This window comes from Pteropus alecto, unplaced genomic scaffold, assembly GCF_000325575.1.
Source record: "Pteropus alecto unplaced genomic scaffold, ASM32557v1 scaffold20, whole genome shotgun sequence".
In the NCBI taxonomy this organism is placed as follows: domain Eukaryota; kingdom Metazoa; phylum Chordata; class Mammalia; order Chiroptera; family Pteropodidae; genus Pteropus; species Pteropus alecto.
The window spans coordinates 28,651,112-28,664,609 of NW_006436298.1; the positions used below are offsets into that span (position 1 = coordinate 28,651,112).

General features: G+C 30.8%; 1 pseudogene; it reads right to left on the reverse strand.

Annotated features, from left to right (window-relative positions):
• Positions 1–1,694: 1,694 nt before the first annotated feature.
• On the reverse strand, positions 1,695–1,813 carry LOC112480775 (annotated as a pseudogene).
• Positions 1,814–13,498: the final 11,685 nt, after the last annotated feature.

The window sequence follows — 13,498 nt, forward strand, 5'->3', positions numbered from 1 at the left end:
TTATTTTGAGTTGTTTATTCATCTCATTTCTTCATTTCAAATTTTGGAGATCTTTATATATTAATGATATTGGTCTTTTGTTATTTTATTTTTCTCAGTGTTTTAACATCTTTTACTTATGGTATTATTTTTTCATGTAGTTTTTATTATGTAGTAAGTTTATTTATGTTTTCAGTTACTGACGGGGGCTTGGTCATAGTAATAAAAGATTTCTCAGCTCTTCTCATAAATATTTTCTTTTTCAAATTTTGCATAATTTTCCATTTAAATATTTGATCAATTCGCATTCCAAAATGTGTTAGTTATCTTAGGTATTTATACTAGGATATTAAATTGACATATAGAAGGTATATACATTGCATTTATCACGAAAACTTAATTTTCTACTCCTGAGCAAAATGTCCTTGAGTTTTTATAATGAAAATGAGTAATAGGAAAACTTTTTGCTTACAATTAAAATCGACTCTAGAGTAATCCATGGGGCCTTTGAGATTATATATGATATAATCAGTTCGAACAAAATTCCCACACTGCCCCCAACATTGACTGAAGAACATAAGCTTCAATGTACTTTTCTAATGATGTGAAAATATTAATTCAAAAGGATCATATTCACTGTCAAAAATATTACATAATTCTTCCTTTATTGTGCCAAAGATTATTTCCCTGCAGTTCATCTTTTGATCCTTGTTTTTGTTTATACATAATATTATAAAAATAATCCTACCATTTAAGTGACTAACAAAAATTTGAAGTCAGAAAGTAAATATTTCATAATGTTCTCTTTGTTAAGGTCATCTTTCTCAATTAACACATTGACTTCGCAAATGATATTATTTCTAGTCTCTCATCATCCTGATTATTCTAACCTTGGATATTTAGTTTACCAATGTGTCTCTTTTAATATGTTGTTATGTCTAAGCTAATTCAGTGTAATTATTACTTTTACTGCACTTTTATTAATTAACATTGCTTAAAGTTTATTTGTATTTTTTATACTGTGGCCTTTCTGTTGCACCTAATTTACTTTGTTATTTCTTCATGGATTATAGCCTATTCAGAACTTCCACATTATGCTTTTGAAAATATATGCATGACTTTTAATTATCTAGCAAACTATTTAAACAATGTATTGGTTTACGTGTGCTAAAGTATGGTCCCCTATGCTCTATGCTCCAATCGCAGGGCTTTAGCTCCTTTTTATAAAATTCTTAGCAGCTTTAATAAATGTACTCCTCTTGAATCAAAATCTGATCTTTATTCAAATGCATAATACAATGTCTACCTTTGGAACACCACAGAATAACTCTGCTATGTTTCCATATTACTATCCATTAAATATTTAAAATTTCCTCTCAAGATATAATTTGAATATAAAGCATTAAAATTAGATAAAATATTAGGCTAAAACTTACTAAGAATCTTAGTTTATCTACTTCCCTCAGAAGTAGATGCTTGCCATGGTACTATATTCTAATTTCATACCATCTTATGTCGTGCTCATATGTTTATACTTATTTATAGTTTACCAAGTAATTTTAACTGTCTCTATAATCACCAATTAGCAGTTGAGATAAATAGTTTTATGTTCATGGCACTTTGCTTGACACATCTGGAAATAACTCTATTTTCTATCTATAGTCTTCTAAATATTAGCCTATTTGTTAATTATCTTTTATTTATTTATTTTTTTATGCCTACAGCTCCTGGTCTTCCTAGGTGGTCTCACATCTAAGTACTAACCGGGCCCGACCCTGCTTAGCTTCGGAGATCAGACGGGATCAGGCTTGTTTAGGGTAGCATGGCCGTAGACTCTTTTAATTTTTCTGATATAAGAAAATCTTATACATGTCCAGAGCAGTGATCACTGGTATAATTTTTCTTTGATTTATAGCTACACAGAATACATTTATAGACATTAAAGATCAACAATGCCTCTATAAGTATGAGCTACAGATGAATGGTATGTTATAAGGAATTTGTGTTCAAGAAAATAACCGTGCATGAATACTTTCATTTTAGCTAGACAGCTTTAATTAAAATGAGTCTTCTCTTTAGCTAATTGTTATCTAGTTTGCTAAGTAAGTGGCAGCATCTTTAGCTGGAATTTGGATTACTAATAAATTGATAACATTCTCTTCTATGTTTAAGGTTTGAAATATCCAATGACTGGTATTTAAATTAATAAAGAGTCTTAATTCAATAAAGGGGCTTAGAAAGGAAGTTATATCATATTAGTTAGTATAAAGAATTAGATGAAGAATGACAGTTTTAGAAAATTAAAGGAAAATCAAATCTACCTATAAGATAATTAAGAGAACAAAGCTGGAATTTATTTTAAAAAGCATAAAAGTCTTGCCTACAATGATAGAAACAAACAACCTTTACAGTCCAGCAGAATATCTAATTCTGTTGGAACAATGAAAATGCAATACAGTTGACCCTTGAACAATGCAGGGATTAGGAGTGCCAGGATACTCATGGTTAAAGGTTACACCAAGAGTATGCCTAAACATGGAAAATAAAACATTCTCCTCTGTACAATATAGATGATTCAATCCAGATGATTAAAAAGCCTCTGACATATAAACAAACTGCTATGGTTTGAATATCAAAAAAATCATATTTTGAAATCATAACCCCAAAGATGATGATATTAGGAGGTGGGGTCTTTGGGAGGTGTTTAGTTTATAGGGATGGAAACTTCATGAATGAGATTAGTATTCACATGAAAGGGACTGCACAGAGATCACTAGCCCTTTCTACCATGTGAGGACAGAGCAAGATGCCACCTACTATCAACCAGGAAGACAGCCCTCACCATAACTACCATGCTGCTGCCATGATTCTGAACATCCCAGGCTCCAGAACTGTGAGAAATAAATTTGTTATTTTTAAGCCACCTAATGTGTTATTTAGTTAAATAAGCCCCAACCAGACTAAGAAACACACTCTCTGCAATTTCAGATAATGAGAATTTTTCCAGTCACATAGCAGAATAAAAAAAAAAAAATGTGGAGAATAAACATCTATTGAAACTTTAATATTATTTCAAAAATAATACTTTTCCAATTTTAATTCTGAATTGTTAAGAATGTGTGCATACCTGTGTGTGCGCATAAAGTATGCTAAAATATTCCCCCTGAATTTACAATAGAACTTCTATATTGAATTGATTAGCATGCATCCTTCACAGTTCTTATGCTGGATAGATATTGTAGATGAAATACCAGGTATTATCGAAACCCAAAAATACTAGGTGAACTTTTGCCTTTTTGTGGTCAGGATAGCTGCCTTCTGCGCTGGATTTCATTAAACAGCTCTGAGGACTTGAATAAATCATTTAATCTAATTGGGCCACAATTTCACACTATAAAATAAAATGTTTCAATAATTTCCTGCAATTCTAAAATTCTACATTTTATGATATATCTCTTGTGTCATGGTAACAATCTTAATTTAATCCAGAGAGTTATGAAAAGTCATTGTACCTAAAATGCCATATTCATTATATTTTTAGGTTACAAAAAGAAGTACTCTTAAAATTTACCATAAATGTATTCTTAAATATTTTATGATAATGAATCAATGAGCTTATTAAATGGTGTAAAGGTATATACTCGTTTTCTTAAATTCTTTAGACAAATAAAATATATTAATTTCAAAAGTTTTCTTTTACTCCAAACTCTTTCTTAATCCACTGAATCTCATTCTCATCTAATGTCTAGTAGAAGTTATAAAAGTTAAAAAATCCCTCTTTGTTAAAATAGAGTAAAATAATTTACAAAAAATAACAAAAATAAAATCTGAATTTTATAACTTTAGTACAAAATATATCCTCATTAAATTACAATATCTCTTATAAGTATTTCTTGGCTGCGAAATAATAAATTTTAGCAAGAGAAGAAATAGTCCTTTCTTTCACTTAAACAGTCCTTTCTTTCAATTAAATAAATTATGTTCTTGTTTCTAAACCATATAGAAATTACATTTGTTACGTCATCTGTATAATAATGAGTCAGAATAGTCCCCCTTTCAAATAATGACTTTTATTGAAAGAGTCAAAAATCTCTGGTTCCTGAACTATAGGTGGTTAAAGTTTCAAAGTAAATTTTAAAAACTGAGAAAGAATGCTTTTATCTGTGCTCCTGATACCTGTGATCAATAGATGAGTTATTGGACATCTTTGCATTTAGTTTTCTCACATGTAAAATAAAGATAACCAAAATGAATATAAAATGTACAATAAATAATTTTTATGAAGCATAATAACAATGTAAGATATTTATAGAATATCTATAGTTTTCATGATCAATATCTGTAATCTCACAATTTATATTGAAGCTGATTAACTATATTCAAATCTGACTATTTTTATATCAGAGAGTACATTCAAAAGCTGAAATAAATTTGAAAAACTGTTATTTATTTGTATTTTTGTGCTATTCTTTTGCTGAATAAAATTGAAAATATCAGGGCTAATCATCCCAACTATTAAGAAAACATTATTTATCTCATTGGATATTTTTCTTATTCAACATTTTTGGAAATAATCAATTTGTGTCCATTTATTTGTACATTTATTAGTGACTTTATTTTTACTAGCAAGTTAGCAAGTACTTATAAAACATGAAATAATTAAAATACATTAAATATTGAATATCTGAATTCTTGTCCTCTCTCCTTTGTCAGAGAAAAGAAGGAAATTTCATTTACTAATTTCTTTGAAAAAGCACTGAAATGAGATTATATACAATACACTATATTTGTACTTTATTCGCTTTATTTTTTAAAAAAATCTTGTTGATGTGCTTAATTTAAGTATTATTCTGCTTCCCCATTCTTTTCTCAGATCCATTTTGTTTATAATTTCTGGTTTAGCATATTATAGTAGACTAGACAGTTGTTTACTTCTTATCTGTCAAATGTTATAAAGAAAGTAAAAGACTTTAGATTTCCTTTGCTTTATTAAATGTTTTTTTTACAGACACTTTTATCTATCTTAACAATAGCCATTCTACTTTGTCCTTGAAAACAGAATAGTGAGTTAGTTTTAGTGTGACAAAATGTAAACCAATCACAGTAATCACATCCCAGTTTCTCACTTTCCTCACACAAAGGGTGGACTTAAGGCCTAATGAAAACAAATGAAAGCAGTGGTAGTCATCAGAAAAACATTATTTTTCTTAGGAAAAAAAAGGTAAGACACACTAGCATCGTTTTCTCTGCATTTGCTTCTTTCTCTAGCTCTGATGCTTCTGTAGTGATTGGAGCCTCAGCAGACATCTTGCAGTCATGGAGGAAAGGCCAAGTTAATTACAGACACATTGGCCCTACAAATACTAGCCACTTCCTACCTATCGTGGAAGAAAAATATATTGTGCTTTTTTTTTTTTAACTTTGTTTTTGATAATGTGCACAATGCAATATTCCATCTGTTAGGAATACATTCCACTATATAAAACAAACAAACAAACAAAACTGATTGACAATAGCTTATACAAACAAGTGTCTATTTGTCCTCACAACCAAAAATTCTGGGAGAAAGGAAGTTGCTACTTTTTATTTGGCTCATCAAAAATCCTACCAGGTACCCAGTATTTTACTGTTCTTCTATATGGCTAATCTACCAATCTTAGAGGGATAGCTTTCTCATACTTCTTATCTCACAGTAACAAAACTGTTGCTCTAGTTTCAAGCATCACGTTTATTTGTAAGACAGGAAGAAGGAGACAGGTATTGGCACCAACTGTCATTTAATAAGGAAAAAAAGAATTTCACATGCAACCTTTTCACATGTCTTGCTGCTTAGAAGTTGGTTACATAGATAATTACAGCTGAAAAGGAGTCTGAAAAAGTGGTTATTTAGTTGGGAACTTGCACTGATAAACATAACCAAGGTTTTGCTCAAGAAAACAGCAGGGGAGGGGTTAATATCTAGCAGCAGGCTAACAGTTTCTTTACCAGAGTCTGTTTTTTTTACCCTTTGAGTGTATCCTCTATCCGAATATTCATTATAGACCTGATTTTGTGTCTTTTAATTGGTAATTCCTATCTTTCTTACTACACAATTTTCTTTAATTATTTCTCAACTTTTTCTTTCCTAAGAGACCCAGAATTATTATCCTAAAGTCCTCAATTTAATTTCTGTTACTTTCTGTATTCCATTTAATGCTTTCCTGGAACAATATCTATTTTAGACTGCTTCATACCTTTGTTTACTAATCTTTAATCTCATTCCTCCTCTTTTTTTTATATAATAATCTCACATGAAGTTTCTTTGCAATATACGTACTAAAATTTTCATGTTGTTCCCAAATAAAAAAAAGAACTAGAATGTATTTGAATATACTAGAAAACTATAAAGTCTAATAAATGAAAATATTAAAGTGAGATGTGTGCTTTAAAAAAATTTCTAACAGAAAAGTATAAATTTTATCATGTTGAAATGTTGGAATCAAGCAGAAAACGTTTTTGAATAAATAAACACACATACACCAAAAAAAAAAAAAAACAGAGAATAATAACTTTTACAAATTCTAAAAAAATAAAAACTTCTTTTACTCAGTCAGAGTCTAAATAAGAATATAGAAACAACTTCAAGTGTTTAAAACAGAGGAAAATGGATTCAGGGAAGTAGTTGGTCACTGAATGATGAAAGACCTACATGCCTAATAGGGAGCAAGAGATTGACTCAGAAATCAGTCCCAGAGGAAACTACAACTATATGGAATGGAAGGCACAGAGGATCCTAGAAGCCAGATCACTGGATGTCAGGCAAGAATAATGTGAGCTGGTCCAGAGAAGAAGGGAAGCATGGCCAGACTGGAGCTATGCCAGAGAAGCTACCCTCAACAGCAATCTCCAACAAAATATCCACCTCCCTCACCACTCTCCCTTGCCCACTCTGTCTTTTGACAATGCTCCCCGTTAGCCAAACCCACCCAGAAACAAGTGACACTGGAACCTGGGAAACACAGTCCACAGGGATCTGCACCCCTGAAAGTCAGAGCAGAGGAGAGTGAGGAGGAAAAAAGATCTGAAGAATAACAATCTCAGGGTCAGCTTGACTATCTCAACTATTTCTTCCAGGTTTTGGAATTAAGTTGATTGGGGTTAAAGACGAGGAAAGAACATGATAAATAAACTAAAATAATAAATGGAGATTTTTTTTAATATACTTAGATTTATGACAAATTCAGATTTAAACTCTCAAGGTTTAACAAATATTTCTTAATCAGATGTTTAGTAGTATTGATTCTCTCCTCTTCAAAACAATGGGCAACACCAAGAACAAATTTTAAAAATTAAGTTTTATTTTTATTTCCATCCAGGGGCCTACCATTCTGCAAATGAATGAATTAGTAATGTTTTATTTTCCTTAACTTAAATCATTTATTCAGAAAAAAAAAAAAGAGAGAATTAAGTACAAGCCCAGACCAGTTTACATAGTTACTTAGCCAATGATGTTAAATCATTATGTTTACATTCTGAGCAATTTTAAAAAGTCTGTTTATGAGGAATAGTAATGCCAGGATACAGGATGCTACTCAAGAAGTGAATTGAAATTTCTCTTATTGCTGAATGAGTCAATATTTAGCCTATTTTCACCCTTGGGTTGTATAATATTAATAAGCCGCTGTAACTCAAAATTATCCATGTTCTTAAAACTCTTTTAACAGAAATTAAGTCAGTGAAATAAAGTGGTATTTTCTCCCAGGGTCCCTTATATATAAACATAGCTCATAATAGTGACCAACTTTATAACTTATTCATCCAAACATTTTGTATTAATATGTTCTGAACTCATGTTGAAAAGAAAGAATAATAAATTGCTGAAAAATATATAGTAATAGTAGCATATTTATAAACCAAGATCTTAAGAATATAATGTAGTATTTCAAGATTTTCAAATTTTTAGAAGTCATAAAGATATTTGCTGTAGTTCAAAGGGTAATGATATAATAAATAATGAAAATATTTTAATCTTGTTATTATGTAGGTCAATGAAATTGTGTATAAATGGGTCTAGAAGATAAACATGATATATATCCTGAATTATTTCTGTCTTATCACAGTGAGATAAGGCTAACTTTAAACTCAATCAAAATAATTACATAAATTTGTAGGAAATTATGTACCAAAATACGGTACCATGAACCATATTTTTCACAATTCTTTTTAAAAGAAGCAAAAAATGTGTTTGAGAGAAAGATTATGTTATGGACTAAATTGTATTCCTCCAAATTCATATTCTGAAGTCTTAATCTGCAGTATCTCAGAATGTGATTCTATTTGGACAGAGTCTTTAAAGAGATGATAAAGTTGAAATGAAATCATTCAGTGGGCCCTAATCTAATATGACTGGAGTTCTCACAAGAGGAGGAGACACATGTACAGAGGGAAGACCATGTGAAGATGCAAGGAGAAGATGGCCATCTAAATCTTGGAAGAATGGCCTCAGAAGAAATCAACACTGCTGACAGCTTGATCTCAGACATCTAGCTCCCAGAACTGTGAGAAAAAGAATTTCTGTTATTTATGCCACACAGGCTGCAGTAATTGTTTGGTTATAGCAGTCCTACAAAACTAATATATATTGTAAAAACAAGGCATTTTAATAAGTCAAGTATAAAAATAATTATCATACTGAAAATGTCCTCTTCTGCCCTAAATCCAATTCTGTCCTTGACTTGAATCTGCTAAAATGATATTGTCAACCAAAAGAACTCAATTCTAGGCCCAATTTTGACATCAAATTCAACTCTGCACTAGCTAAATATTTGTTGAAGAAAAATATACATAAAATATGAAATGGTTATGCAAGTGTAAACATTTTTTGGTATTTAGTTTCAGTGTTCAAATCATTATGTTACTAAATATTTCTTTCCAGTTTTTATATGTTTGAGCTATCATCTTCTTTTGTATAATTTTCTAGGTCTATCTGTATTTTCCTATAGTGAATGACTTATTAAAAATGACTTTATATCATCTGTGAAACAAAATAAAATTACTATTTCTAAAATTCATAATTTAATTTGTTTATAAAAGAAAAACAGCATTTTTCTTTTCTTTTGAAATTTCAGTATTTATGAGTATAATGAATTTTAAGTTCTTTTTTAAACAGCAAAGCGAAATGAAGGATTTAAAGGCAAATGACATATAAATTATAAGATTGAAGATGATAGCTGCACTAGTTATTATACAGAAAAAGGGAAATCACAAAAGTATGGCATCATTAATTTATCTAAACTCTAAAGTCTTTAAACTTGCAGATTTCCTGAGTCCTATTTGATGTTATTTTACCCTCCAGCTCAGGTGATGTAGGTGAAATGAAGCAGTTATAAAAGCCTGGGGTTTTGAAATCATGTTGCTGAAGCACAGGTTACATATGCATTAGATTTATTTATTTTATTATCTTTTTCCCATAAATAAATCTTCTGCTCTAAGCAGACTAATTAGTTCACTATTTCTATAGAATTCTTGCATATTACCAACAACATTTTGAATAAATCAGGGTCTTGATGCAGAATACATTTCTAGCCAATGTCATCTGTCTAAATGCTACTCAGCCTTCAAGGCTCTGTGCTGTAGCTGTTTCTTCCAGAAGCCACCCTAGATCGTGTTAAGATCATGTAGATTTTTCACTCTTCTGACCACTGAATCTTCAGAGTCTCTACAGCATAGTAATACAGGAGGCCTAATATGACATTGAAACTTCACCCATGAGAGTTTAGGCATGAAGAACAGGGGAAAAATATTTAAAATACATTTGGTGATGTCTCAGAGTAATGTCAGCAAAATGGTGTGGCAGGCAGCTCCAAGCTCTCATCTATTCACGGAAAGACTGAAAACAAGCATAAAATGTCAAAAACAGCTTTGCCAAACTCTGGAAAATAGCCAAGGTTTATAGCAATTTAGTGAAGTTGAATCAAGAATAAAGCAAGTTGAAAATATCAAGAAAACTCTGTAGCATTTTTACTTGCTTTTATCATACCACTTCCTTGGTGAAGCAGTCTTGAAGTGGCATCAGCCCATGTTCCCAATGTGGGACCTTGGTCTCCAGTTTGAGAGAGCAGAGCAGACCTTATTCACATGTTATTGTGAAAGTCTGTTCTGACCTGTTTAGGGGATATATGAAGGATTGGCACAAGGTGCCTGTCTCTGCTTTACGTAACTCAGAACTCAGACTGGAAAAGTGGCAGGTATTACTCAAAATTGCTTTAGAGTGAACAAACAACAGACTCATGGGACAAAAGACACAAATATTACATGATATCACTGAAAGTATAACGGTGTTTCCCAGAGGCTAGGGGATAGAGAGGAGGGTGGGGGAAATGGGAAGATGTTGATCAAAGAATACAAATTTCCAGTTAGAAAGTGAATACATTCTTGAGATCTAATATACAACATGGTAATTATAGTTAATGATTTTGTATTACACACTTGAAAGTTGCTATGAGAGTGGCTCTTTAATGTTTTCACCATAAAAAAGAAACTGAAATCATGTGAGATGATGGAGGTGTGAGCTAAGGCTATGGTGTTAGCCATTTTGCAATATGTAATGTATTAAAATCAACACACTGCACAACTTAAACTCATATAGTGTTTTACATAAATTATATCTCAGAAAAGCTAGGGGTAAAAAAAGAGGAAACAGCTTCACATACACACAAAAGAAAGAAATAGAGAGCTGAACAACACTATAATACAACCAGACCTAACAGACATATATAAAACAGTTCATAAAACAATAGCAGACTACACTTTCTTTTCAAATGCACATGGAATATTCCCCAGGATATATCCTACACTACACCAAAACAACTCCTATTAAATTAAAAAAGCATGAAATCATATAAAGAATTCTCTCTGTTCACAATAAAATGAAGCTAGAAATCAATAACAAAAGGAAACTGAAAAAATCACATATATGTGGATATTAACATATTCTTAAACTACCAGTGGGCTCAATGACAATTACAAGGGAAATTAGAAAAATACTTATAGATAATTAAAATGTGGCACAACATATAAAAACATATTGGCTGTAATATTGGCAGTGCTCAGTAGGAAGATTATAGCTGCAAATACCTATATAAAAAGTAAGAAAGTCTTCAAACTACCAACCTTACTTTACAGCTGAAAAGATCAGAAAAAAGAACTTTACATCTCAAAGCACTACAGAAAAAAAACCAACTAATAACTAGAAGAGAACACTAAACACAAAGCTCTCAAAAATATAAAGATTAGAGTGTTAATAAATAAAATAGAGAATATAAACACAATAAGATAAATTAACCTGATAGTTGATTCTTTGAAAAGATGAACACAATTAATAAACCTTTAGCTAGTCTGACAAATTAAAATGAGGGAGGCAAAAATAACTGAATTCTGAAATGAATGTGGTGAGACATTATTACTAACCTTATAGAAATAGAAAGGATATTAAAAGAATGCTATGAACAGCTACATGTCAACAAATAGATAATTTAGATAAATTTATAAATTCCTAGAAATATACAAATTACCTAAACTGAATAGAAAGGAAACATAAAAAAGAAAAATCTTAATAGAACTATATAACAAGTAAATCTATAACAAGTAAAGAGACTGAATCAGTAACATAAATCTTAACAAGAAAAGTGGAGACTCAGATGTCTTCACTGGTGAATTCTACAAAACATCTAAAGAATTAATACCAATCCTTTTTAAACTCTTCAAAAAAAAAAATAGATGAGGAGTTACTTTAAAATTCGTTCTATGAGATTAGCAATACCCTAACATCAAAGCCAGATAAAAAGTCACAAGAAAAGAAAATCACAGAACAATATAATATCTCTTATGGATATAGATGCAAAATCCTCAGCAAATATTAGCAGACCAAATCTAAAAGTATATTGAAAGGAATATACATCATGATCAAGTGGGTTTTATCTCAAGATAGCAAGGGTAGTTCAATATAAGAAAGTCAACCTCTGTAATGTGAAAGAAATAATCATCTCAATTGACGCAGAAAAGAACATTTGATGAATCTAATATCCTTTCATGATAAAAACACTCAGAAAACTAGGACTAGATAGGAATTTCCTCAACATGATAAAGGGCATTTATGAAATACCCACAGTTAACATCATGCTCAATGAAGAAAAACCAAAAGCCTTCTCCCAAAGATACTTCCTTCATCACTGCTATTTGACATTGTACTGGAAGTTCTAGCCAAAGTAATAAGACAAGAAGAAGAAATAAGATGGAAAAGAAGTAAACTATCTGTATTCACAGATATGTAATCCTTCATATAGAAAATTCCAAGGAACCAAGAAAAAAAAGTGTTTAAGATTATAAACAAACTGAGCAAAGTTTCATGGTAAAGGTCAGGACACAAAAATCAGCTGTGTTTTTATAAAACAGTAATGAACATTTGAAAAATAAATTATGAAAACAATTGCATTTACAATAGTACCTTAAAAAGTACAAAATACCAAGGAATAAATTTAACCAAGAAAGTGAAAGATTGTACACTAAAAACTACAAAGTGCAGCTGAAAAAATTTAACGACCTGGATAAGTAAGACATGCATGCATGTTCGTGGATAGAAATAATTAATTTTATATTAAAATATCAATACTACTCAAAACAATCTTCAGATTCAATATACCTTATCAAAATTTCAAAAGCCATTTTTGCAGAAATGGAAAAGCTAATGCTCAAATTTATATTGAATTGCAAAGAGCCCTAATAGCCAAAAAGATTTTTGAAAACCAAAAACAAAGTTTGAGGACTTAAACTTACCAATTTCAAAAGTTATAGCACAGCTACTATAATCACAAAGTGTGGTACTGGCAAAAAAGTGGATATATAAGCCACTAGAATATAACTGAGAAGCTCAGAAATAAATCCTTACATCTATGGCCAATTGATTTTTGACAAGGATTCCAAGTCCACTCAATGGGGAAGAATATTTTCCCAAAAGAGAGATGCTGGGCAACTGGATTTCCACATGAAGTAGAATGAAGTTGGAGCCCTTAACTCAAAATGGATTAATGATCTAAATATATCAGCTAAAATCACAAAACTCTTAGAGGAAAATATATGGGTAAATCTTATGTCCACTAATTTGATAATAAATTCTTAGATATGATACCAAAAGCCCAAGCAACAAAGGAAAAAATAGGTAAATTGAATTTCACCAAAATTAAAAAATTTTATTCACCAAAGGACATTATCAACAAAGTATAAAGACAAAGTACAAAATGGGATAAAATATTTGCAAATCATATATCTGAGAAAGGTTTATATTCAGAATATATAAAGAACTACAACTCTGTCTTACTCCATTCAGATTACTATAGCAAAACACCATAGACTGGTTGGCTTAAAGAACAGATTTACTTCTCATAGTTCTGGAGGCTCAGAAGTCCAAGATCAAGGCTCTGGCAGATTCCAGTGAGAACTCCTTTCTGGTTCATAGAAGTAGTCTTTTTGTCATGTCCTGACA